Source organism: Panicum hallii, chromosome 9 (genome assembly GCF_002211085.1).
Source record: "Panicum hallii strain FIL2 chromosome 9, PHallii_v3.1, whole genome shotgun sequence".
In the NCBI taxonomy this organism is placed as follows: domain Eukaryota; kingdom Viridiplantae; phylum Streptophyta; class Magnoliopsida; order Poales; family Poaceae; genus Panicum; species Panicum hallii.
The window spans coordinates 48,200,195-48,223,873 of NC_038050.1; positions in this window are offsets into that span (position 1 = coordinate 48,200,195).

Consider the following 23,679-nt stretch of genomic DNA (forward strand, 5'->3'; position numbering starts at 1 on the left):
AAACCCTCAGGGTACTTGTAGCTGCTGAACCGTGTAGAAAAAGCTGGGAAGCGGTCGCTGCAGTCAGTACCTTCGGTCTCGACTTCTTCGCGTACCTTGCCCCTGGAGTCGATCACAGACCGCGCATCACGGCCTTCATTGATGTGCTGACGTAAGTCTTATGGAAGAGGCCGGTGATTGGCCTGCCGCGGGTTGCCCCCTGGAGGTGGCTGCTGCCACTCGCCAGGGGCCTGACTCCCATAGGCGTTGTTGTTGTTGTGGCTGGGTTGAGGTCGAGGACGACCGCCAGCCGTTCGGCTCTGAGCCTGGCTCCGGCTCTCACCCACGCGCTCCTCCCGGACGGTAGATGCCGGGCTTTGCTGATCGAGCTGAATCCAGGCCCTCTGCACGTATAGAAGTGCTTGACACACATTCGGATCATGTAACACCCTAATGTAAAATTCCAAGAATTATAATGGATTTGATTTGGCTCCATTAATTTTCTAATGCTTCATTGTGCTTAGTTTGCATTCAACCTAATTAAATTATACAAAGAATTAAAATTCATTGTAGGAACAACATGATTGTGCATTCGTGCTGGTGCATATGTTTTATTGGAATGAGTGCACAGGGTTTGAATTCAAAAGTTCATTTGAATTCAAATAGATTTGAGTTTCAAAAGGTTTAGAAAAGAAAAAAAGAAAGGAAACTGGAGAAGGCAGTTCAGCCCAGGCAGCCTAACCTGCCTCCTCTCTCCCCTTAGGCCGGCCCTTTCCCCGCGCACGCCCATTCCCTCCCTCTCTCTTTCTTCCCCCGCTCACCCGGCCTCCTTTCCCTGCGGTCCGATCCCCCTCGCTCGGCCCACCTCCATCTCTCTAGCGCTCAGCCCAGCCCGCGCTCTCTTCCCTCTCTCTCTCTCTCTGATTCCCCGACCCCACCTGTCGGCGCCCCCCTTCCTCCTTTCCTTCTTCTTCCTTACGCCGGCTTCCTCTGTTCTGCTCCACTTCCGCCGCGATCTCTCACGGTTCCATGGCCCCGCTCCACCCCGCGCTCGCAAGGACCCACTGGCCAGTGCCCGAGCCTTCCCTTCCTTCTAGAAGCCCACCCGAGCTCAGATTTGAGCGGGCCGCAACGAACTCGCGCGATGCGCGGAATCCATTCCACGGTGACCTGCATGCTGGGGCCGCCCCACCCCTTCTTAGCCGCAGCCATCCCTCGCGCCCACCCTAAGCCGCCTCCACACTCCAGCACCGACCGAGCCCTTGCGCCACAGTGCCATCGCCCGGACCTAGGTCTGCGCCGCTGCTACAATTTGACCTCGACGCCGCTGTGGTTCGGCAGTTCCACTGCGCCTCCGGCCGATTCAAGCCTCGGTGAGCACCACATGTTCCTCCAGGTCCTGTTGCGCTAGTCTCCATAGGCCGTAGCCCACCCCTACAGCCAGAACATCGCCCCCGGTGCTCTACTGCTGCTGCTCCGGCTCGGTGCACCCCGGCGGCTCTACACAGCCTCGCTCAGACCCGATTCCGGGGTGTTCTTGCACGGCGCACGCACCCACAACCTTTTGCCTCCGTTTTTGGGTCTAGAGCAGCGCGTGAACGCGCACGCCGGCGAGTCACACCGTGCAGATCAGCCCAGTTTTTAGTGTTTAGGTCCCAGTTCTCTTTATAAATAGAACCCGTAGTCCAGTCTCAGTAGCTTTGTGCGTTAGACCCTGCGTCTAGGGTTTAATTATGTTTAGACCCTCCATTTTAGCACAGAAGCCCCTGGAAACTTCAGTTTTCTCGCAGTTAAGCCCCTAGATCCTGTTTTAACCCTAGTTTTCGCGTCTTAGCTCCATTTTAGGTGATTTTCGCGCTCACGCGATCGTTATAACATGTAGAATAGTTTTAGTTTAGTTTTGTGTGCTGTTTTACTGTATTGTTGTATTGTTTCTTATCTTTTGCCCTTGTTTGCATGTATGTGCCTGTGTGGACCATGCTTGGACGTTTCAATTGTGAGTAGACGTTGAGCCATCGGAGGAGTACCAGGAGCCACCTTCTTCAGAGCCCTTTGAGCAGCAGCAGGAGAACTTTGAGGAAGACAAGTATAACATGAACATCCTATCACCTTTAAATACAATTTTATACTGCATTTTAATATTGTGTGCCCATAAGGATTTCCTAGCCACTCTCCAGCACGGTGCTTAGTGCTTGGTTGGCCACTCTCCATAAGGACCGGTTCATAGAGCGACAACCTGGGAAAACCGCGCAACCACAAGACTGGAATGGGATGGTCTTGACTTACTAATTAGGTCATTTTGGTTTGGGAGTAACTTACCTGCGGGGCAAGAGGGGTGGTAAGCTTCAATGGTCCCTGCTCCTTCGGCTTGGTCTGTGCTGTGTGCTTGTACCCCCGTGAGGTGGGCCCCATCGTCGCTGATCCAAAAACCTTAGCGGTTACACCTTACTAACGTGGTCCTTTGTAACGGTCTCGTAGTGCGCTGCTAGTCATCTCACCTAAGGAAGTGTGATGAACAACTAGCGTAGCTCACGACTTGTGGGTAAAGTTGTGCAACCTCTCGAGAGTGTAAAACTGGTATACTAGCAGTTCTCACGGTCATGAGCGGCCTAGATCCTCCGTCTGATTAGTGGGGTTTACCTTTGGTGGTTTGGCTTGGTTTTCAGTAGACTAATGATTAATTTTGATTAATTATTATGTAACTTGGGTTATGATAATTCATCCACTTGTAGTAAATAGCTTTAATAAAATTTGCCAAGATTAAAAGCTAATGCAGTTGAGTCAGCTAACCTTAGAGCCTCATAATTCGTGTTATACTTGTTGAGTACAAGTTGTGTACTCACACTTGCCTCCTCTCCTCTTCTATTCCCTTTAGGATATCTTCGACTGCTGCTCAGTACCAGGCAACGTGGAGGACTACATCAGCGGACTTGATGATTTCTAGGCGTTGTCTCCCAGCCGACGTCCCTGTGGCGCCCTGTTCTTTATGTATTTATTTTACGCTTCCGCATTCCTTGAACGGATTCTTGATTCAGTTGTAATAAAGATATTCATTTATGATTTATACGCTTTTATTTCGAGATACGTGTTGTGATATCTTGATGATTCTGTTGTATATATGCGTGACTTGATCCTGGCGCATACATGATTGCTCGGTTTATATTCTTATAAATCGGGTGTGACAGAATTTGGTATCAGAGCCGTGTTGACTGTACGACGAAGTCTAGATAAAAATGGTCGAGTTTAGGGATTTTCTTTCTCTTGCCTTGCCTTCGCAAAACTCAAAAATTCATTTCTGTTTCCATTCCTTGAGTTCTAAACTTCGATTTGCTAGTTCTTTCTCTTATATTTTCCGAGAATTAGCCTGATATCTTCCGTAGACATTGGCCTGAAATTTTCTGACTGTCCTCATAAGCCTAGGAGGCCTTTGCAAAAACACGCTAGAGTGTATGGTTGTTTTAGTCGAGTTGTGTGATAAACTCGGCTAATGTTTGAATATTGAGTGTTTGTGATTGTGAAAAATGTTTGATTTGGATTTTTGGTTGATTGCATAGTTTAGAAGTTAAACTTGCTCATGCAAATCGATTTTAATGCAAACCTGAATTAAGTAATAAATATTGAGATAGACCGTTGGGGGGGTAAAACTGTACACTCTTTACTCTCTACTTTATCCTGCCAGAGTTTTCTTTCCAGAATCGTACAATATCTGTCTCTTATGAATTTTGTTCTGCTGCAAACAGATGGTGAACACCCGGAGCACCGGCAATGGTTCTGGACAGCAGGGGCAGAACAACCAGAGTACCGACCAGCAGATGCCGATGCCTCCACCTTTGACTTCGGAGTAGTTCTTCCAACTCCAGATGCAGATGATGGCCACTCTGAACAACACTATTCAGATGCTGCAGCAGATCCACGCCCAGCCGCCACCTCCTCCACCGCAGCAGCCCCACGACAGGCGCGTGGACTTTCTGAGGGGTCACCCGCCGAGGTTCTCCCATGCAGCTGATCCACTCCAGGCTGACGACTGGCTTCGCTCGGTGGAACCCCAGTTGGATGTCGCTCAGTGCGACGACAGGGAGCGAGTTCTATACGCGGCAGGGCAGCTGTGAGGCTCGGCTCTCGATTGGTGGGAGTCCTATCCAGCACGGGACCGCGACGCTCTCACCTGGGTCCAGTTCCGGGAGCGCATCAGGAACCACCACATCCCTGCTGGAGTGATGAAGATGAAGCACAAGGAGTTCCTTGCGCTTAAGTAGGTAAATTAGAGTAAAAAAAATCTTTCCGCAATTCCTATTTGAGCTCAAGCCCACCCTTGTTTATCTTCGTGAAATTGGAAATGCTGAGTAATTTCCATTTTCTTTTTCCGGTGCTTATCATTTCAGGGAGCTATGACGGTGACCGAGTACCATGATCGTATCCTCCAGCTCGCTCGCTACGCCCCTGCTGAGGTCGCCAATGATGGCGATAAGCAGGAGCACTTCAGGGAGGGGCTAGATGATCACCTTGAGTACGCGCTCATGAACCACTGCTTCGACAACTTCAACCATCTGGTTGACTCTGGCCTCAACACCGAGCGCAAGCGCCGGGAGATTGAGGACAAGAAGAGGAAGATGGCTCCTGCTGCGTCTGGCAGCAACACTCGACCAGGTACCAATACTAGCAGCAGCAGCACAGGACACCTCCACCGTACCTGCAGCGACAGCAGCAGTACCCGCCTCGTCCTCAGCTGCAGCAGCAGGCGGGACAGGGCCAGAGGCTTCCAGCGCCTCCGGCACGCTCAGAGCCACCAGCCTCACCAGCTCCGCAGCAGGGAGTGCCTACTCCTCCTACCGGACAGCAGGCTCCAGCATTCCCACGGGCGTGCTATCACTGCGGCGAGCAGGGACACTACGCCAACGTCTGTCCCCGGAAGGCGCAGTCTGGACAGCAGGGACGCCCAGCTCAGCCCAAGGCGCCATCCCAGGGCAGGGTGAACCACGTGACGGCCGAGTCGGTGGCCGAGGCTCCCAACGTGGTTATTGGTACGTTCATGGTCAATACCCACCCTGGTACCATGCTTTTCGATACTGGTGCTACGCATTCCTTCATTACTCAGTCTTTTGTTGAGCATCGTGGTATTCATACTAGCACATTAAAGAGGGGCATGTTAGTATCTTCACCGGGAGGGCAGTTGAGGTCTCATATCTTCTGTCCCAGAGTCAGTGTTGTCATAAGGGGGGTAGAGTTCAGTGCAAATCTAATGGTGCTAGACACCAAGGGTATCGATGTGATCTTGGGAATGGAGACCCTTGCTAGATGGGGTGTTAGGATTGATTGTGCTCAGAGGACTGTTCACCTGTCAACCCCGGATGGATAGGAGGTCACAGTCAGTGCTTCGGAGGCCTCTGGGATTCTTTGTCAGATGGAGGCTAGACCCACGGATGGTATTCGCGTGGTGTCTGAATTCCTGGATGTCATTCCTAATGATTTGCCAGGTATACCGCCTAATCGCGACATTGAGTTTTCTATTGATCTCTTGCCTGGCACAGCTCCTATTGCTAAGCAGCCCTATCGTATGGCACCCGTTGAGCATGAGGAAGTTAAGAAGACCGTCGACGAGTTACTAGCCAAGGGCTATATCCGTCGTAGTTTCTCTCCTTGGGCTTTTCCTGTATTGCTAGTAGAGAAGAAGGATGGCGCGAAGAGAATGTGCATCGATTATCGGGATCTGAATGCAGTCACCATCAAGAACAAGCATCCATTACCTCGTATTAAGGATCTATTTGATCAGCTTCAGGGTACTTGTGTATTCTTGAAGATTGATCTGCGTTTGGGTTATCACCAGCTGAAGATTCATCCCGAGGATATCCCGAAGACGGCATTCACCTGCAAGTATGGGCTATATGAGTATACGGTCATGTCCTTTGGCTTGACCAATGCTCCGGCTTTCTTCATGCATCTGATGAACAAGGTTTTCATGGATTATCTGGACACCTTTGTGGTGATATTCATTGATGATATCCTAGTATATTCCAAGTCAGAGGCAGAGCATGAGAAGCATTTGAAGCTCGTGTTGCAGAGGCTGAGAGAGCACAAGCTGTATGCCAAGATCAGCAAGTGCGAATTCTGGATTGACGAGGTTCCCTTCCTCGGTCATGTCATCTCCAAGGGAGGTATTGCTGTGGACCCAGGCAAGGTGAAGGATATGCTTGACTGGGTGGTGCCCCAGACAGTGAAGAAAGTTCGCTCTTTTTTGGGCTTAGCAGGATATTATCAGAGGTTCATTGAGAATTTCTCTAAGATTGCGAAGCCTTTGACTTCCTTGCTAGAGAAGGGTGTGGATTTCTCCTGGACTGATGAGCGCTAGAAGGCCTTCGAGGAGCTGAAGAAGAGGTTAACTTCGACGCCAGTCCTTACTCTGCCAGACCAGAGCAAGAGGTTCACAGTGTATTGTGATGCTTCGAGGGATGGTCTTGGTTGCGTTTTGATGCAGGAGGGCAGTGTGATAGCTTATGCTTCACGGCAGTTGCGCCGGCACGAGCTGAATTATCCCACTCATGATATGGAGTTAGCCGCAGTTGTGCATGCTCTGAAGATATGGAGGCATTACTTGTTTGGGCAGAGGTGTGATATTTACACCGATCACAAGAGCCTCAAGGACATTTTCACTCAGAGTGAGCTGAACATGCGGCAGAGAAGATGGCTAGAGTTGGTCAAGGATTATGATCTGGAGATTCACTATCATCCAGGCAAGGCCAATGTTGTAGCAGATGCTTTGGGCAGGAAGAGCTATGTTAACATGGCCGTGGCTTTTCAAATGCCTCAGGAGTTATGCGAGGAATTTGAGCAGTTGAGTCTGGGTTTCTTGCATCACACCTCGAGTGCATAGTTCGAGGCAGAACCCACTCTATAGGTGGAGATCTAGCAGCATCAAAAAGAAGATAAGAAGCTGCAGGAGATCCATGGACTGCTCAAGATTGGCAAGGCACCTCATTTCAGAGAGGATGATCAGGGTATCTTGTGGTACAAGGGCCAGATATGTGTGCCGGATGTAAAGGATCTCATGAAGCTGATCTTGAGTGAGGCTCATGATACAGCGTATTCCATTCATCTGGGTAGCACGAAGATGTATTATGACCTAAAGGAACGATTCTGGTGGTATGGAATGAAGCGTTCCATTGCGGAGTACGTGGCTATCTGTGACACTTGTCAGCGTGTCAAGGCAGAGCATCAAAGACCAGCAGGTCTATTGCAGCCATTGAAGATTCCAGAGTGGAAATGGGAGGAGATCACTATGGACTTCATTGTTGGATTGCCTCGTACTCAGAAAGGGTACAACTCCATATGGGTAGTAGTGGATCGGTTGACGAAGGTTGCCCACTTCATTCCGGTGAACACTACTTACTCCGGTGCTAGACTCGCAGAGTTGTACATCTCCAGGATCGTCTGTCTGCATGGTGTTCCGAAGAAGATCATATCTGATAGAGGATCTCAGATCACTTCACGGTTCTGGGAGCAGTTGCATGATTCGCTCTATACGAAGCTACGCTTCAGTACCGCCTATCATCCTCAGACAGACGGACAGACACAGAGATCCAACCAAGTGTTGGAGGATATGCTTCGCGCCTGCGCTATTCAGTATGGTACCAGCTGGGATAAATGCCTGCCGTTTGCAGAGTTTTCATATAACAACAGCTATCAGGCCAGTTTGAAGAAATCTCCTTTCGAGGCCCCGTACGGGCGGAAGTGCAGAACTCCGCTGTATTGGGATCAGATTGGTGAGAGGCAGGTGTTCGGTCCAGATATTATAGAGAATGCAGAACAGCTGGTACAGCAGGTACGAGAGAATTTGAGGGTCGCTCAGACTCGTCAGAAGAGTTATGCGGATGTGCGTCGTCGGGATCTGACCTTTGCAGTGGATGATCATGTGTATCTGAAGGTCTCGCCGATGAGAGGAATCCGTAGGTTTAATGTGAAGGGGAAGTTAGCCCCTAGATACATTGGTCCGTTCAAGGTGTTGGAATGGAAGGGTGAGGTAGCATATCGTTTGGAGTTACCTCCCAATCTCTTAGGAGTACATGATGTCTTCCATGTATCTCAGCTGAAGAAGTGCTTGAGGGTGCCAGAAGAACAAGCACCGTTGGAAGGGTTGGAAGTGCAGGAGGATCTGACCTACACCGAGCATCCGGTGAAGATTCTGGAGACGTCCGAGAGAGTTACCAGGAACAAGAAGATCCAGATGTGCCGTGTTCAGTGGAGTCATCACAAAGAGGATGAGGCTACTTGGGAGCGAGAAGATGAGCTGAGGAGGACCTATCCAGATCTCTTTGCTAGCTAGCCTATCCGAATCTCGGGACGATATTCCTGTAAGGGGGGTAGGTTTGTAACACCCTAATGTAAAATTCCAAGAATTATAATGGATTTGATTTGGCTCCATTAATTTTCTAAAGATTTATTGTGCTTAGTTTGCATTCAACCTAATTAAATTATACAAAGAATTAAAATTCATTGTAGGAACAACATGATTGTGCATTCATGCTGGTGCATATGTTTATTGGAATGAGTGCACAAGGTTTGAATTCAAAAGTTCATTTGAATTCAAATAGATTTGAGTTTCAAAAGGTTTAGAAAAGAAGAAAAGAAAGGAAACTGGAGAAGGCAGTTCAGCCCAGGGCAGCCCAACCTGCCTCCTCTCTCCCCTTGGGCCGGCCCTTTCCCCGCGCACGCCCATTCCCTCGCTCTCTCTTTCTTCCCCCGCTCACCCGGCCTCCTTTCCCTGCGGCCCGATCCCCCTCGCTCGGCCCACCTCCATCTCTCTAGCGCTCAGCCCAGCCCGTGCTCTCTTCCCTCTCTCTCTGATTCCCCGACCCCACCTGTCGGTGCCCCCCTTCCTCCTTTCCTTCTTCTTCCTCACGCCAGCTTCCTCTGTTCTGCTCCGCTTCCGCCGCGATCTCTCGCGGTTCCGTGGCCCCGCTCCACCCCGCGCTCGCAAGGACCCACTGGCCAGCGCCCGAGCCTTCCCTTCCTTCTAGAAGCCCACCCGAGCTTGGATTTGAGTGGAATCCGTTCCACGGTGACCCGTAGGCCAAGGCTGCCCCACCCCTTCTTAGCCGCAGCCGTCCCTCCCGCCCACCCTAAGCCGCCTCCGCACTCCAGCACCGACCGAGCCCTTGCGCCGCAGTGCCATCACCCGGACCTAGGTCTACGCCGCCGCCGCAATTTGACCTCGACGCCGCTGTGGTCCGGCAGTTCCGCTGCGCCTCCGGCTGATTCAAGCCTCGGTGAGCACCACATGTTCCTCCTGGTCCTGTTGCGCTAGTCTCCATAGGCCGTAGCCCACCCCTACAGCCGGAACATCTCCCCCGGCGCTCTGCTGCCGCTGCTCCGGCTCAGTGACACCTCGGTGGCTCTACACAGCCTCTCTTAGACCCGATTCCGGGGTGTTCTTGCACGGCGCACGCACCCACAACCTTTTGCCTCCATTTTCTGGTCTAGAGCAGCGCTTGAACGCGCATGCCGGCGAGTCACGCCGTGCGGACCCACTGTCGCCAGTGGGCTTGCCACCCAGAGCCTCGGCGAGCCCTGCTGTAACCCTAGGTGGGTTACGCGTGTTGAGCCGAACCCCCTTGACCCTTTTCCTGCTCAGATCCCAGCCCGGAGGGCCGAGTTTGGCCAGCTCCGGCGAACTTCCACCGCAGGAACCGGATTCCGGCGACCCAGCGCCGCCCCCTCGCTCGCATTAGACGCCAGCCGTCCGTTCCCGAGCTGCGGCCGAGATTAGATCGTGCTAAGAGCAAGTTAGAGCCGCCAGATCTTGATCCAATGGTCATGATTAGAAGATACCGGTTTGGCCTGGCTATTTTGTTAAAGACCCCCTGAGCTTTCCCGAAAACAACCCGCAGTCCAGCGCAGTACGAAAGTATTTGCAGATCAGCCCAGTTTTTAGTGTTTAGGTCCCTATTCTCTTTAGAAATAGAACCCGCAGTCCGGTCTCGGTAGCTTTGCGCGTTAGACCCTGCGTCTAGGGTTTAATTATGTTTAGACCCTCGGTTTTAACACAGAAGCCCCTGGAAACTTCAGTTTTCTCGCAGTTAAGCCCCTAGATCCTGTTTTAACCCTAGTTTTCGCGTCTTAGCTCCGTTTTAGGTGGTTTTCACGCTCACGCGATTGTTATAACATGTAGAATAGTTTTAGTTTAGTTTTGTGTGCTGTTTTACTGTATTGTTGTACTATTTGTTATCTTTTGCCCTTGTTTGCATGTATGTGCCTGTGTGGACCATGCTTGGACGTTTCGATCGTGAGTAGACGTTGAGCCATCGGAGGAGTACCAGGAGCCACCTTCTTCAGAGCCCTTTGAGCAGCAGTAGGAGAACTTTGAGGAAGGCAAGTATAACATGAACATGCTATCACCTTTAAATACAATTTTATACTGCATTTTAATATTGTGTGCCCATAAGGATTTCCTAGCCACTGTTATCCTTTATATAATACCTTGGGTTGCATTTTGGTTAGTTGTGCTAGGTGCTGCGCTCTCACCTTTAATGGTCCTTTTTAATTAATTTGATTAATGATATATGCAACTTGATTCTGAGAGTGGCCCTCTGTGCTGTGTGCTTGAGCGGTTCATGTCTCATTAAAATATGTTTTATTAGAAACTTGGTTTAGGGGGCCAGCACGGTGCTTAGTGCTTGGTTGGCCACTCTCCATAAGGACCGGTTCATAGAGCGACAACCTGGGAAAACCGCACAACCACAAGACTGGAATGGGACGGTCTTGACTTACTAATTAGGTCATTTTGGTTTGGGAGTAACTTACCTGCGGGGCAAGAGGGGTGGTAAGCTTCAATGGTCCCTGCTCCTTCGGCTTGGTCTGTGCTATGTGCTTGTACCCCCGTGAGGCGGGCCCCATCGTCGCTGATCCAAAAACCTTAGCGGTTACACCTTACTAACGTGGTCCTTTGTAACGGTCTCGTAGTGCGCTGCTAGTCATCTCACCTAAGGAAGTGTGATGAACAACTAGCGTAGCTCACGACTTGTGGGTAAAGTTGTGCAACCTCTCGAGAGTGTAAAACTGGTATACTAGCCGTGCTCACGGTCATGAGCGGCCTAGATCCTCCGTCTGATTAGTGGGGTTTACCTTTGGTGGTTTGGCTTGGTTTTCAGTAGACTAATGATTAATTTTTATTAATTATTATGTAACTTGGGTTATGGTAATTCATCCACTTGTAGTAAATAGCTTTAATAAAATTTGCCAAGATTAAAAGCTAATGCAGTTAAGTCAGCTAACCTTAGAGCCTCATAATTCGTGTTATACTTGTTGAGTATAAGTTGTGTACTCACACTTGCCTCCTCTACTCTTCTGTTCTCTTTGGGATATCTTCGACTGCTGCTCAGTACCAGGCAACATGGAGGACTACATCAGCGGACTCGACGATTTCTAGGCGTTGTCTCCCAGCCGACGTCCCTATGGCGCCCTGTTCTTCATGTATTTATTTTATGCTGCCGCATTCCTTGAATTGATTCTTGATTCAGTTGTAATAAATATATTCAGTTATGATTTATACGCTTTTATTTCGAGATACGTGTTGTGATATCTTGATGATTCTGTTGTATATATGCGTGACTTGATCCTGGCGCATATATGATTGCTCGGTTTATGTTCTTATAAATCGGGTGTGATAGATCATTACTGCACTCGAGTATGGCCGTGACCCTGGTGATGTTGGCCACCAGAGTCCTGAAGCCCCACTCGCCTACGGCGGCGAATTCAGGGTCAAGCTCCTGATGCATAGATCGCCTGCGCTCGTTGACCCTCCTCCGCCGGATTATGCGGGCCCTGTTCCTGGCCCTCCGCGCCTCACGATCGGCGTCGTTCTCATCGCCAGCGTTGGCAGTGGTCTCATCTTCGGAGACCGCATCGAAGTTGACGATGGGAAAACCACCATCGTCCTCGCCTTCTTCCGCCTTTAGCACCTGGCGGGAGGCGAGCTCATCAGAGCTCGCGTCGACTAGTTCAGTCGACTCCTCCGCCACGGTGGCCAGCGGCCTGCCTGTAACACCCCAAAGGTAATTTCTTTAGATTATAGTGAATTTATTTTGGCTCAAATGAAATTTCCAAGCTTTTTCTCTAATTTGCCTTGCATTTAAGACAATTTATAACACAAGAAAATAAAACTAATAATAGGGTCAACATGTTTGTGCATTCATGCTGGAGCATTATTTTTCTTGTGTTGAGCTTGCAGGGTTTGAATTCAAATCTATTTGAATTCAAAGAGTTTGTTTGAGTGTAGGAAAGAAAAAGGAAAGAAGAAAAAGAAAAGAAAAGGGCAGCCCAGTTCCCTTCTCTCAGCCCGGCCCACCACCTTTTCCTCTCCTTCTTCCGCATGGGCCAAGCCGGCCCATTTCCGTTTTCCCCAGCCCGAGCACCCGCTCCTCTCTTTCCTCTCTCTGGCAACGCGGTCCCACTGGTCAGCGCCTTCTTCTCCCTCTCCCTTTTCTCCTCCGGCACTCAACTTCCCCCCGAGATCTCCGGCGAGCTCCCTCGCCTCGGGCCCGCACGTCAATGGGACCGCCGCCGCCCTACAAAGAGTAGCCCCCAACCCATCCGAACCCTAACCCTAGCCCCTGCGTCGCCCCGAGGACCTCCAGCGCCGCCGCCCCCTTTCTTCCTCCGCCCGGTCATCTCGGCCTCGCCGTGGTCAGGCCACTCCACCGCGCCCCGGCCCCCTGCAACCCCCGTGTCCTCTCTCTCTCACCATCTAGAAGCTTCCTGAGGCCGCAATCTCACCCCGGGCCTCTGCATCACCGGGATTTCGCGAAGAGATCGCCGCCGGTGAGCTGTGCCGCCCCCGCAATTCGCCATCGCCGGCGATCCCCGGACGTCCCTAATCCCTCTGGCACCCTCGCAGGACCTTCGCGTGTCGAACCGAGGAAACCCGACGCTCGGAGAGCGCCCACAGCCGCCTTCCCCACGAGCGCCGCCTATCTCCGTCCGTGCTCCACCGCCGCCGTCGTCGCCAGCACCCCTGCACCGCTCCCCAGTCGATCTAAACCCCTCGGTGAGCTTCCCCTTCACGCCCTGGTTCTTTTGCACTAGGAGTCGTGATCCTTAGCTAGCCGCAGAGCCTAGACCGCGCGCACGCCGGCGTGGTTTGTCGTGCCGAGCCGCTCTCGCCGTCGTTCCACCCTAACCGAGCTTGAATCCACCTCCTCAAGTGCCCAGCTAGGTTCCCCGCGTTGTGCTCTACCTCCTGGGTTTGATCTCGTCGTGAAATGTCCCCGGGAACGCGTGATCGCGTGTCTCCGGCGAGCTCCCGAGCCGCGCCGCCGCGGGCTTGATCGCCGGCGTCTCCTGCCGCCGCCTGTGCTCCCCGACCCGACCCGAGCCGTCCGATCCGAAGTCAGCGGTCGGGATTAGATCCCGCGTACCTCTTCCATCCCAGCCCTTCGATCAAGATCCAGTGGACCGGACCCCCTCAGTCAGATCGGACCGTCCGTAAACGGCAGTTAGATCGGACCGTCCGAACCGGATCGCGTGTAAACCGTTAGATCTAGATCCAGCGGCCACGATGCGCGTATACCCCTTCGCGAAATAGATCTGATCTGGGCCATGGAAGTTAGATCCAGTGGTCCGGATTAGCGCGTACCGCTTCAGCCTGGCCATTTTGTTAAAGAGCCCCTGCGCTTTTCAAGAATCAACCCGCAGTCCACTACAGTTCAATAACAATTGCAGTTTAGCCCTATTTCTTGCACCGAAGCCCTTGATCTTTATAGAATTTGAACCCGCAGTCCAAGCCCTGTATTTTCACGTGTTAGCCCCTGCGTTTAGCCTTTAATTACGTTTAGGTTCCTGGTTTTTGTCCAGAACCCCTTGGAAGTTCCGTTTTTCTTACAGTTTAGTCCCTGGACCTTGTTTTAGCCCTAGATTTTGCGTTTTAGCTCCGTTTTAAGCGCTCTTTATGTCCACGCGATCGTTGTAACGCGTAGAATAGTTCTAGGCCAATTTTATGTGCTGTTCTATTGTATTGGTGTACTGTTTCTTATATTTTGCTATTGTTTGCATGTGTGTGCACGTGTGGACCATGTATTGCTCTTACGATCGTGAGTAGACGTCGAGCCACCGGAGCAGTACCAGGAGCCTTCTTCCGAGCAGTTCGAGCAGCAGCCGGGAGAGTACGAGGAAGGCAAGTATAACATGAACCTCCTATCACTTTTAATACAATTTCATACTGCATTTTAATACTGTATGCCTATAAGGACTTTCCTAGCCACTTTATATCCTTTATATATACCCTTTGGGTTGCATTTTGGTTAGTTGTGCTAGGTTGCTGCGCTATAACACACTTGGTCCTTTTTAATTAATTTGTTAATGATCTTATGCAACTTAATTCTGGAGCCGACCCTCTGTGCTGTGTGCTTGAGTGGTTTGTGCGTCCTTAAAAGATGTTTTTGTAGAAACAAGGTTTAGGGGGCCAGCACGGTGCTTAGTGCTTGGTTGGCCACTCTCCATAAGGACCGGTTCATAGAGCGACAACCTGGGACAACCGCGCAACCACAAGACTGGAATGGGACGGTCTTGACTTACTAATTAGGTCGTGTTGGTTCGGGAGTAACTTACCTGCGTGGGCAAGAGGGGTGGTAAGTTTCAATGGTCCCTGCTCCTCCGGCTTGGTCTGTGCTGTGTGTCTTGTACCCCCGGAGGTGTCCTTAGCGGTTACGCCTTACCAATGTGATCCTTTGTAACGGTCTCGTAGTGCGCTTGCTAGCCATCTCACCTAAGGAAGTGTGATGAACAACTAGCATAGCTCACGACTTGTGGGTAAAGTTGTGCAACCTCTCGAGAGTGTAAAACTGATATATCAGCTGTGCTCACAGTCATGAGCGGCCCAGATCCTCCGTCTGATTAGTGGGGTTATCAACCTTTGATTAGGGAGATTCCCCGGGTGGTTTTGGTTTGGATGGTTCCCAGTAGTTCTTAATTAATACTGATTAATTTCTTATGCAATTTGGGTTATGGTAACTCATCCACTTGTAGTAATTAGCTTAAATAAAAATTTGCCAAGATTAAAAGCTAATGCAGTTGAGTCAGCTAGCCTAGAGCCTCATAGTTTGTGTTATACTTGTTGAGTACGAGTTTGTACTCACACTTGCCTCTCTACTCTTCTGTTCTATTTCGGATATCTTCGACTGCTGCTCAGTGCCCGGCAACGTGGAGGACTACGTCAGCAGCTTCGACGACTTCTAGGCGTTTGTCTCCCAGTCGACGTCCCTGTGGCGCCCAGCTCTTCATGTATCCATTTTACGCTTCCGCATTCCTTGAACTGATTCTTGATTCAGTTGTAATAAAGATATTCATTTTATAATTTATACGCTTTTAATCGTGACATGTGTTGTGATATCTTGATAATCTGTTGTATATATGCGTGACTTGATCCTGGCGCATATATGATTGCTCGATTTATGTTCTTATAAATCGGGTGTGACAGATTGGTATCAGAGCCGTGTTGACTGTAGGACGAAGCCTAGATAGAAATGGTCGAGTTAGGGATTTCCTTTCGCTTGCTCTGCTTCCGCAAAACTCAAACATTCGTTTCTGCTTCTATTCCTTGGATTCTGAACCTCGAGTTTGCTAACCCTCTCTGCTTTTTCCGAGGGTTACTTTGATATATCCCGTAGACGTTGGCCTGAATTCGTTTAACCCTATCAGTTTAAGCTATCCCAATGAAAATCCGCTAGAACGAGTGTGTTAGTCGAGTAATGTGATAAACTCGACTAAGTTGTGAATATTGAATGTTTGTTATTGTGCAAATGTTTGATTTGGATTTTTGGTTGATTGCATAGTCTAGTAGTTAAACTTGTTCATGCAAATCGACCGTAACCCCACTTGAACTAAATAATAAAATTTGATTTAGATCGTTGGGGGTAAAACCTATATTCCTTTCTCTCTGTTATATCCTATCGAAGTTTCATCTCCTCAGCGGCACCATATCTTATTCTCATAAATTTCGTTTGTTGCAATCAGATGGTAAACACCAGGCGCACTGGTTCCGGTTCTGACCCGCAGGAGCAGAACAACCAGAGTACTGGTCAGCCATTACCGATGCCGCCACCACTGACCCCGGAGCAGTTCTTCCAGCTCCAGATGCAGATGATGGCGACCCTGAACAACACTGTTCAGGCTCTGCAGCATATCCACGCTCAGCCACCGCCTCCTCCGCCACCTCAGCCTCGTGATCGGCGTGCGGATTTCCTGAGAGGTCACCCTCCAACCTTCTCTCACGCCACGGACCCACTCCAGGCGGACGACTGGCTTCGTTCGGTGGAGCGCCAGTTGGTTGTTGCGCAATGCGACGACCGAGAGCGGGTTCTGTACGCAGCAGGGCAGCTGCGAGGCTCCGCTCTTGACTGGTGGGAGTCCTACCCAGCTCAGGACCGTGACTCTCTCACCTGGGTCCAGTTTCGTGAGCGCTTCAGGAACCATCATATCCCTGAGGGCATCATGAAGATGAAGCAGAAGGAGTTCCATGCTCTTCAGCAGGTAAATTTGAAAGGAATCCCCTGCAGTTTCTTTTGAGCTTCGATCTATCCTTGATCTCTTTCGTGAGCCTGACCTATTGAGCGATTTCTATTCTTGTTATCTGTGCTCTTAAGCAGGGATCTATGACGGTGACGGAGTACCATGACCATTTTCTTCAGCTGGCCCGCTATGCCCCTGCTGACGTCGCTCGTGATAGCGATAAGCAGGAGTATTTCAAGGAGGGACTGGATGATCACATCCAGTATGCGCTGCTGAACCACCGCTTCGACAACTTCAACCAGCTGGTTGATGCGGCTCTCAACACCGAGCGCAAGCGCCGGGAGATTGAGGATAAGAAGAAGAAGATGGCTCCATCCTCTTCAGGCAGCAACACTCGTCCCCGATATGACGGTGACGGAGTACCGTGACCATTTTCTTCAGCTGGCCCGCTATGCCCCTGCTGACGTCGCTCGTGATAGCGATAAGCAGGAGTATTTCAAGGAGGGACTGGATGATCACATCCAGTATGCGCTGCTGAACCACCGCTTCGACAACTTCAACCAGCTGGTTGATGCGGCTCTCAACACCGAGCGCAAGCGCCGGGAGATTGAGGATAAGAAGAGGAAGATGGCTCCATCCTCTTCAGGCAGCAACACTCATCCACCACTGCCGCAGCGGCAGCAGTTTCCGCCTCGTCCTCAACAGCAGCAGCAGGCGGGACAGGGTCAGAGGCTTCCAGCGCCTCCGGCTCCACCAGCTCAGAGGCAGGGAGCGCCCACTCCTCCTCCTGGGCAGCAGGCCGCTGCATTTCCGCGAGTGTGCTTCCACTGCGGCGAGCCGGGGCACTACGCCAACGTCTGCCCCCGGAAGGCACAGTCAGGACAGCAGGGGCGTGCAGCTCAGCCCAAGGCCCCAGCTCAGGGCAGGGTGAACCACGTGACGGCCGAGTCAGTGGCCGAGGCTCCTAACGTGGTTATTGGTACGTTCATGGTTAATGCCCATCCTGCTACCGTGCTTTTTGATACTGGTGCTACACATTCTTTCATCACCTAGTCTTTTGTTGAGCATCATGGTATTCCTACTAGCACATTAAAGAGGTGCATGTTAGTATCTTCACCGGGAGGACAGTTGAGGTCTCATGTCTTTTGTCCCAGAGTCAGTGTGGCCATAAGGGGGGTAGATTTCAGTGCGAATCTGATGGTGCTAGACTCCAAGGGCATTGATGTGATCCTCGGGATGGAGACTCTTGCTAAGTGGGGAGTCCGAATAGATTGTGCTCAGAGGACTATTCTTCTGTCAGCACCGGATGGTCAGGAGGTTACTGTTGGAGCTACAGAGCCTTCTGGATTTCTTCATCAGATGGAGGCTAGACCCACGGATGGTATTCGCGTGGTGTCTGAATTCCCGGATGTCTTTCCGGACGATTTGCCAGGTATGCCGCCTGATCGCGACATTGAGTTTTCCATTGATCTCTTGCCTGGCACAGCTCCTATTGCTAAGCGGCCCTATCGTATGGCACCTGTTGAGCATGAGGAAGTTAAGAAGACCATCGACGAGTTGCTAGCCAAGGACTATATTCGTCGGAGTTTCTCTCCTTGGGCTTTTCCTGTATTGCTTGTAGAGAAGAAGGATGGCGCGAAGAGGATGTGCGTCGATTATCGGGATCTGAATGCGTCACTATTAAGAACAAGCATCCATTGCCCCGTATTGAGGATCTTTTCGATCAGCTTCAGGGTGCTTGTGTATTCTCGAAGATTGATCTGCGTTCGGGTTATCATCAGTTGAAGATTCGTTCCGAGGATATCCCGAAGACGGCATTCACCTGCCATTATGGGCTATACGAGTATACGGTCATGTCCTTTGGCTTGACTAATGCTCCAGCTTTCTTCATGCATCTGATGAACAAGGTTTTCATGGATTATCTGGACACCTTTGTGGTGATATTCATTGACGATATCCTGATATATTCCAAGTCAGAAGCGGAGCATGAGAAACATCTGAGGCTTGTGTTGCAGAGGCTCAGAGAGCACAAGCTGTATGCCAAGCTCAGCAAGTGCGAGTTCTGGATTGACGAGGTTCCGTTCCTCGGTCATGTGATCTCCAAGGGAGGTATTGCTGTGGACCCCGGAAAGGTAAAGGATGTGCTTGACTGGGTTGTACCGCAGAAAGTGAAGGAGGTCCGCTCTTTTCTGGGCTTAGCAGGTTATTATCGGAGGTTCATTGAGAATTTCTCCAAGGTTGCGAAGCCTTTGACTTCCTTGCTAGAGAAGGGTGTGGATTTCTCTTGGACTGATGAGCGTCAGAAGGCCTTCGAGGAGCTGAAGAAGAGGTTGACTACGGCGCCAGTCCTTACTCTGCCAGACCAGAGCAAGAGGTTCACAGTGTAATGTGATGCTTCGAGGGATGGTCTTGGTTGCGTCCTGATGCAGGAAGGCAGAGTGATAGCTTATGCTTCGCAGCAGTTGCGCCGGCACGAGCTAAATTATCCCACTCATGATCTGGAGTTAGCCGCAGTTGTGCATGCTCTGAAGATATGGAGGCATTACTTGTTTGGGCAGAGGTGTGATATTTACACCGATCACAAGAGCCTCAAGTATATTTTCACTCAGAGTGGGCTGAATATGCGGCAGAGAAGATGGCTAGAGTTGGTCAAGGATTATGACCTGGAGATTCACTATCATCCGGGCAAGGCCAATGTTGTAGCAGATGCTCTGAGCAGGAAGAGCTATGTTAACATGGCCGTGGCTTTTCAGATGCCTCAGGAGTTATGCGAGGAGTTTGAGCAGTTGAGTCTGGGTTTCTTGCATCACACCTCGGGTACATCATTCGAGGCAGAACCCACTCTAGAGGCGGAGATCAGGCAGCATCAGAAGGAAGATCAGAAGCTGCAGGAGATTCGTGAATTGCTTAAGATTGGTAAAGCTCCTCATTTCAGAGAGGATGATCAGGGTACCTTGTGGTACAAGGGTCGGATATGTGTGCCGGATGTTGTGGATCTTAGGAAGCTGATCTTGAGTGAGGCTCATGATACAGCATATTCTATCCATCCTGGCAGCACAAAGATGTATTACGACCTGAAGGAACGATTCTGGTGGTATGGAATGAAGCGTTCCGTTGCGGAGTACGTGGCTATCTGTGACACTTGTCAGCGTGTCAAGGCAGAGCATCAGAGGCCAGCAGGGTTATTGCAGCCGTTGGAGATTCCAGAGTGGAAATGGGAGGAAATCACTATGGACTTCATTGTTGGCTTGCCTCGTACTCAGAAAGGGTACAACTCCATATGGGTAGTAGTGGATCGGTTGACGAAGGTTGCTCACTTCATTCCGGTGAACACTACTTACTCCGGCGCTAGACTCGCAGAGTTGTACATCTCCAGGATTGTCTGTCTGCATGGTGTTCCTAAGAAGATTATATCTGATCGAGGATCTCAGTTCACTTCACGGTTCTGGGAGCAGTTGCATGATTCGTTGGATACGAAGCTGCGCTTCAATACCGCGTATCATCCTCAGACAGATGGGCAGACAGAAAGGACCAACCAAGTGTTGGAGGATATGCTTCGAGCCTGCACTATTCAGTATGGTACCAGCTGGGATAAGTGCCTGCCATATGCAGAGTTTTCGTATAACAACAGCTATCAAGCCAGTCTGAAGAAATCCCCTTTCGAGGCCCTGTATGGTCGAAAGTGCAGGACTCCGCTGTATTGGGATCAGATTGGCAAGAGGCAGGTGTTTGGTCCGGATATTGTTGAGGAGGCTGAACAGCTGGTGCAGCAGGTGCGAGAGAATCTGAGGGTCGCTCAGACTCATCAGAAGAGCCATGCGGATGTTCGTCGCTGAGATTTGACCTTCGCAGTGGGTGATCATGTATACGTGAAGGTCTCGCCGATGAGAGGAATCCGCAGGTTTAATGTAAGAGGGAAGCTAGCCCCTCGATACATTGGTCCGTTCAAGGTGTTGGAACGGAAGGGTGAGGTGGCATATCGTTTGGAGTTGCCACTCAATCTCTCAGGGGTGCACGATGTGTTCCACGTGTCTCAGCTGAAGAAGTGCTTGAGGGTGCCAGAAGAGCAAGCACCGATAGAAGGGTTGGATGTGCAGGAGGATCTGACCTACATCGAGCATCCGGTAAAGGTTCTGGAGACATCTGAGAGAGTTACCAGAAACAAGAAGATCAAGATGTGCCGTGTTCAGTGGAGTCATCACACGGAGGATGAGGCAACTTGGGAGCGAGAAGATGAGCTGAGGAAGACATATCCCGATCTCTTTGCTAGCTAGCCTATCCGAATCTCGGGACGAGATTCCTGTAAGGGGGTAGGTTTGTAACACCCCAAAGGTAATTTCTTTAGATTATAGTGAATTTATTTTGGCTCAAATGAAATTTCCAAGCTTTTTCTCTAATTTGCCTTGCATTTAAGACAATTTATAACACAAGAAAATAAAACTAATAATAGGGTCAACATGTTTGTGCATTCATGCTGGAGCATTATTTTTCTTGTGTTGAGCTTGCAGGGTTTGAATTCAAATCTATTTGAATTCAAAGAGTTTGTTTGAGTGTAGGAAAGAAAAAGGAAAGAAGAAAAAGAAAAGAAAAGGGCAGCCCAGTTCCCTTCTCTCAGCCCGGCCCACCACCTTTTCCTCTCCTTCTTCCGCATGGGCCAAGCCGGCCCATTTCCGTTTTCCCCAGCCCGAGCACCCGCTCCTCTCTTTCCTCTCTCTGGCAACGCGGTCCCACTGGTCAGCGCCTTCTTCTCCCTCTCCCTTTTCTCCTCCGGCACTCAACTTCCCCCCGAGATCTCCGGCGAGCTCCCTCGCCTCGGGCCCGCACGTCAATGGGACCGCCGCCGCCCTACAAAGAGTAGCCCCCAACCCATCCGAACCCTAACCCTAGCCCCTGCGTCGCCCCGAGGACCTCCAGCGCCGCCGCCCCCTTTCTTCCTCCGCCCGGTCATCTCGGCCTCGCCGTGGTCAGGCCACTCCACCGCGCCCCGGCCCCCTGCAACCCCCGTGTCCTCTCTCTCTCACCATCTAGAAGCTTCCTGAGGCCGCAATCTCACCCCGGGCCTCTGCATCACCGGGATTTCGCGAAGAGATCGCCGCCGGTGAGCTGTGCCGCCCCCGCAATTCGCCGTCGCCGGCGATCCCCGGACGTCCCTAATCCCTCTGGCACCCTCGCAGGACCTTCGCGTGTCGAACCGAGGAAACCCGACGCTCGGAGAGCGCCCACAGCCGCCTTCCCCACGAGCGCCGCCTATCTCCATCCGTGCTCCACCGCCGCTGTCGTCGCCAGCACCCCTGCACCGCTCCCCAGTCGATCTAAACCCCTCGGTGAGCTTCCCCTTCACGCCCTGGTTCTTTTGCACTAGGAGTCGTGATCCTTAGCTAGCCGCAGAGCCTAGACCGCGCGCACGCCGGCGTGGTTTGTCGTGCCGAGCCGCTCTCGCCGTCGTTCCACCCTAACCGAGCTTGAATCCACCTCCTCAAGTGCCCAGCTAGGTTCCCCGCGTTGTGCTCTACCTCCTGGGTTTGATCTCGTCGTGAAATGTCCCCGGGAACGCGTGATCGCGTGTCTCCGGCGAGCTCCCGAGCCGCGCCGCCGCGGGCTTGATCGCCGGCGTCTCCTGCCGCCGCCTGTGCTCCCCGACCCGACCCGAGCCGTCCGATCCGAAGTCAGCGGTCGGGATTAGATCCCGCGTACCTCTTCCATCCCAGCCCTCCGATCAAGATCCAGTGGACCGGACCCCCTCAGTCAGATCGGACCGTCCGTAAACGGCAGTTAGATCGGACCGTCCGAACCGGATCGCGTGTAAACCGTTAGATCTAGATCCAGCGGCCACGATGCGCGTATACCCCTTCGCGAAATAGATCTGATCTGGGCCGTGGAAGTTAGATCCAGTGGTCCGGATTAGCGCGTACCGCTTCAGCCTGGCCATTTTGTTAAAGAGCCCCTGCGCTTTTCAAGAATCAACCCGCAGTCCACTACAGTTCAATAACAATTGCAGTTTAGCCCTATTTCTTGCACCGAAGCCCTTGATCTTTATAGAATTTGAACCCGCAGTCGAAGCCCTGTATTTTCACGTGTTAGCCCCTGCGTTTAGCCTTTAATTACGTTTAGGTTCCTGGTTTTTGTCCAGAACCCCTTGGAAGTTCTATTTTTCTTACAGTTTAGTCCCTGGACCTTGTTTTAGCCCTAGATTTTGCGTTTTAGCTCCGTTTTAAGCGCTCTTTATGTCCACGCGATCGTTGTAACGCGTAGAATAGTTCTAGGCCAATTTTATGTGCTGTTCTATTGTATTGGTGTACTGTTTCTTATATTTTGCTATTGTTTGCATGTGTGTGCACGTGTGGACCATGTATTGCTCTTACGATCGTGAGTAGACGTCGAGCCACCGGAGCAGTACCAGGAGCCTTCTTCCGAGCAGTTCGAGCAGCAGCCGGGAGAGTACGAGGAAGGCAAGTATAACATGAACCTCCTATCACTTTTAATACAATTTCATACTGCATTTTAATACTGTATGCCTATAAGGACTTTCCTAGCCACTTTATATCCTTTATATATACCCTTTGGGTTGCATTTTGGTTAGTTGTGCTAGGTTGCTGCGCTATAACACACTTGGTCCTTTTTAATTAATTTGTTAATGATCTTATGCAACTTAATTCTGGAGCCGACCCTCTGTGCTGTGTGCTTGAGTGGTTTGTGCGTCCTTAAAAGATGTTTTTGTAGAAACAAGGTTTAGGGGGCCAGCACGGTGCTTAGTGCTTGGTTGGCCACTCTCCATAAGGACCGGTTCATAGAGCGACAACCTGGGACAACCGCGCAACCACAAGACTGGAATGGGACGGTCTTGACTTACTAATTAGGTCGTGTTGGTTCGGGAGTAACTTACCTGCGTGGGCAAGAGGGGTGGTAAGTTTCAATGGTCCCTGCTCCTCCGGCTTGGTCTGTGCTGTGTGTCTTGTACCCCCGGAGGTGTCCTTAGCGGTTACGCCTTACCAATGTGATCCTTTGTAACGGTCTCGTAGTGCGCTTGCTAGCCATCTCACCTAAGGAAGTGTGATGAACAACTAGCATAGCTCACGACTTGTGGGTAAAGTTGTGCAACCTCTCGAGAGTGTAAAACTGATATATCAGCTGTGCTCACAGTCATGAGCGGCCCAGATCCTCCGTCTGATTAGTGGGGTTATCAACCTTTGATTAGGGAGATTCCCC